The sequence below is a fragment of the Cucumis sativus genome, unplaced genomic scaffold (genome assembly GCF_000004075.3).
Source record: "Cucumis sativus cultivar 9930 unplaced genomic scaffold, Cucumber_9930_V3 scaffold61, whole genome shotgun sequence".
In the NCBI taxonomy this organism is placed as follows: domain Eukaryota; kingdom Viridiplantae; phylum Streptophyta; class Magnoliopsida; order Cucurbitales; family Cucurbitaceae; genus Cucumis; species Cucumis sativus.
The window spans coordinates 54,911-59,293 of NW_022279556.1; the positions used below are offsets into that span (position 1 = coordinate 54,911).

General features: G+C 37.1%; 1 long non-coding RNA gene across 1 annotated transcript; it reads right to left on the reverse strand.

Annotated features, from left to right (window-relative positions):
• Window positions 1-1,216: 1,216 nt before the first annotated feature.
• LOC116406049 lies at window positions 1,217-2,493 on the reverse strand. The gene is made up of 2 exons (XR_004219114.1): window positions 2,372-2,493; window positions 1,217-1,392 (listed from the first exon to the last, which is right to left on the reverse strand). It is a non-coding gene; the product is annotated as an uncharacterized LOC116406049 (long non-coding RNA).
• Between the last annotated feature and the right edge of the window lie 1,890 nt (window positions 2,494-4,383).

The following is a 4,383-nucleotide window of genomic DNA, read 5'->3' on the forward strand; positions in this document are numbered from 1 at the left end:
CGTATACGCGCGCGTGCGTATACGCGCGCGTGCGTGTGTACGTGAGTGGGCGTGTGCGCTTTTTGTGCTTTTCTTTCATTTAAAATAATAATTTAATTATCTTGATATTCAAGTCATTAAAATTATTTTGAGATAAGGTTATTTTAATATAAAATCTATCGTTGAGATTCTCAAATTCTAAAAAATAATAATTTTGAAATTTTGAAATTCAATTTGGTTATTTTGAAATTCAAATTCAATTAGGTTATTTTGAAATTAGTAAGATTGAATAATGTTATTAAAATGTTGAATCAATTAGTTGAGTCCCGAGATTTTAAGAGAAAAGTTATGATATGAGTTGATGTATCTATTTCAAGTAAAAATTAATTAAAAGTTGATAAATACATAACATAAATTAATTACAATGTAAAAACAAAATAGTTATAGCTGAAGAAGGTGAATATTTTGGTATTTTATAAAATACCATGCACGTGCAAAAAATGTTGTTTGCTAAAATTGAAAAGAAAAAGTAGTTTTGCCATTTTTCAAATTGACCCCTAAAAACGTTGGATTTTTGTGTATTCCCTTGGGCTTTCTTGTTCAATATTTAGTCAAATTGCAGTATACATAAAATTTGTGTTTGTTACGTCACAAGATTTCATTCACTATTTGTGTCTGTATTATTTTATATTTTATAGAGGAGACTCCGTTTAAGTGTTGAGCTAGTAATGGGAGGGACTACCGTTAACCCCAAAATTACAAGGTTTCATGTTGCTTACTGGATCATTAATGATTCTTCTCTATCTTTGGCTCATCAAGTGGTGGAGTTGGAACCCCCTGAAAGTGTAGATTTAGACTCTCTACCGTTGTCAAGAGCTGTTAAGTATGCAAAAATGGCCTTGAGAAATCCTATAAACTCTCTAAACAGGAGACATTCTAGTGTAAGAAGAAATGCTCAAGTCCTTGAAGAAATTGAGGACACCTACTCCAATTCCTAGCATGCTTTCTCTCTAAGACTATGCTGGTCCTAGTCGGGGAGTGGCATTTACATCCCAGAAAGACACACATGTATCACCTCGTGTTGGCACTTCCATTGCAATGCACAACTCAGACATATATTGTAACGACCCAACTTTTCTAAGTAAGTCGAGGTCGTTAATTTTTAACAAATAAAAGACTTTGATTAATATAAAATGAAACGTAAACTAATTTAAAACATCTTTAAGTCAGGCCTGAATTTCAAACATTCAAGAAAACATAAAAACAATACTATTTACAATAAACGTTTGTAAGCAAAATTTCAATTCATCTTAAACCTCACAAGAACCCATAAGCGGAAGCAAACAACATATTTCCTATGGCATCACGCTTCCTTCCTGCCCCTCGCCGGTTTGCCGCCTTTATTACCTTTGCCTAAAAATTAAACATAAGAAGGGTGAGTATTTAAATACTCAGTAAGAGACCCTCTAGTGGTCCCGTCAGGGGAAAATAAATTGTTAACGTTCTATTGGGACACCCTGTACAGTCGCAGTCTTGTGATCATGTAGGATACACATCTCAGTCTAATACCCCGAGGGACGTACATATCAGTCTAGTGTTCTGCAGAAACACATATCAGTCTAATGCTCCCGAAGGTGCACAATAAATTGGTGATCCCGTGGGACACCTACAAGGTACACATCCCAATACAAGCTAACAATTTTCCCCTCATTCCATTCAATCCATCTTTCAGTTACTTCAAAACACAAGGTTCTTTCTCTCAACGTCCTAATAGTCAACTTATTTTACTTTAGTCATATGTCTGTCAATAATATACTAATACGTCAGTCAATCAAACTATACAGTCAACACACCCCTCAGTTCACCAGCACACAGTCATACTTTAGCGTAACGTACACCCAATCTAAACGAAAATCACAAGTTCACATCTGTATCTCATACAAACACAATCTACAATCTTTGTCCTGTTCACATACACACACTTATATATATATTCCATGACCAGTCATACTTTAGCGTAACGTACACCCAATCTAAACGAAAATCACAAGTTCACATCTGTATCTCATACAAACACAATCTACAATCTTCGTCCTGTCCACATACACACACTTATATATATATTCCATGACAATCACGATATACATTCGACGTTAAGTCTACTTCAATTCATATGCATTCATATATATTTTCAGTCAAACCACAGTATACATTCAACACACATACAGTTCACAATCACAATTGAGTCCAGTAGAAAATCCCTTACCTCAAAGTTAGGGAAGCTCCTTAATCACTAAGGTCCTCGAAACAATCCTAAGCATAACAACACAAAATTCAATTACTTTCACGATACATATCCCACTTATTTTCCTCAACGTAAGTTTCAACTCACCGATATAATGGCGAACTGAACCTTCAACAATTCACAATCTGGTTGTGAATGTAAGGGAGCCTAACGTTACTCCCAACACCTCAACGCACGAATGTCGAACTCGCAGCAAAAATCCTAAGTATGGGCGGCTGGGCTTCACGGATGGAAACCATCGCGAACAGACAGCAAATCTGAACGGTTACAGCAACTAGTCGGCCGACGTCGATAGCAGGTGGAGCGGCGATTGTGAGCGGGGAGCGTGGCGGTTACTGGTTCACGCGGCGGCCTTGGCTTCGACGGAGACAGAATCGGCAATGGAGACGGCAGATCGGCGCGCGGGACGACTGCTGCAAGGTTGCTTCGCGAACCGGAGATGGAGACGGTAGATCGGCGCGCGGGCTGCGGCTGGACTGCGGCGGGAAGAAAACGGAAGAGAAAGGATCGGCGGCTGGCTGCGGCTGGGCTGCGGCGGGAAGAAAACAGAAGGGAAAGGATCGGCGGCTGGCTGCGGCGGGAAGAAAACGGAAGGGAAAGGATCGGTGGGAGTCGCGGCGCACGGCGGAAGAAGGAAATAGGGGCGGCGGTTGCTGGGCTGCGACGCAGATCTGGACTGGGCAGCGGTCATGTGGCGGCCGACGGCTGCTGCGAACGGAAGAAGAAGAGGAATGGAGGTCGGCGGTTACTGGGCTGCGGACGGGGAGAAGGGGAAGGGCGCACGGGGAGGAAGGAGAAGAGAGAAAAGAAAAGAAAAAGAAAAGAAAAAGAAAAGAAAAAGAAAAAAAAGAAAAGAAAGAAAAAAATATATAATAAAGAATTTTCTTTTTCTTTTCTTTTTTATTTAAATTAATATTAAAATAAAATTATATAAAGTATATAAAAATTAAAAAAAATGTATATATATATATATTTTTACCTTTGGATCTTTACATATATAGTGCCGACATTTCCTTCCTTAAGCTTGAAAAAAGGTGATTTGATGTCCATAAAAAATTAACTGAGCAGTTAGATATTTTCTAATACGTATCTCACGTAATTTGATGCTCATTGATACTGCATTACTGTGTCAGGAACGTGTTGATGTAAAATCTTTCAGTTTTGATGGATCTTATTACAAGCTTTCAACTCTTCTTAGCACGACTTCTGACAGAACAAAGGTTTGATATATCTTTACACGATCGCATATCACATATGAACGATCGCATATCCAACCTGAAATATCGATCACCCTTGGTAAACAACTGTTTAGATATTCTACACGATTGTTTGCTTAAGGATACACGATCATTTTGTAACTATTTTTTATTATTATCCTTTTTTCTTTTTATACTAGAATCAAAATCAATTGTTTGATGATATTAACAACATGTATGATGATCTTCGTGATGATTCTAGTCATCACAATCTGGACAAGAATGATGACCATTAAAATAACAAACATGTGATCATCCATGAGAATCCATCTGTTCAAGAGTCATATCTTCAAGAATCTACTGTAGAAACTCAACAGTTAGTGTTTAATTCATTAGTTACTGCTTTATATTGTTTAAAATTGCTTAGATTATAAATAATAACAATTTTTTTCTTTTCTGTGTAGGGAACAAAAATGAACAACGCAAATTAACATCAAGAGCAATCAGGCAGTGATATTAGCATAGATGGTAGAGATGCACATTTGATATTAACTATAAGTAATATAGCAGAAAATATGGAAGGTCATACTCAAACAGAAAAGGGACTGCTAGAAATGATTGAAAATCTTCCGTTGGTAAGCCAACCACTTCCACTTTGTGAGATGCTACCATTAACTACTGGAAAAGGTCTTGCATTAGTTTAATTGGTATGTGTGCCCTAAAGGATAAAAGCTCTTGGCAGTGAAAGACTTTACAAAAACCATTCATCAATTTTAATTTGAAAATTCCAAAATACCAGTACATTGACAATATTTAGAATCAAAGTTCTAAATAAAGAACTAAGTATGCTTTTAAATTAAAAGATACATAGAACTTACTCTTGTTGACGTCTCTGAATCTATA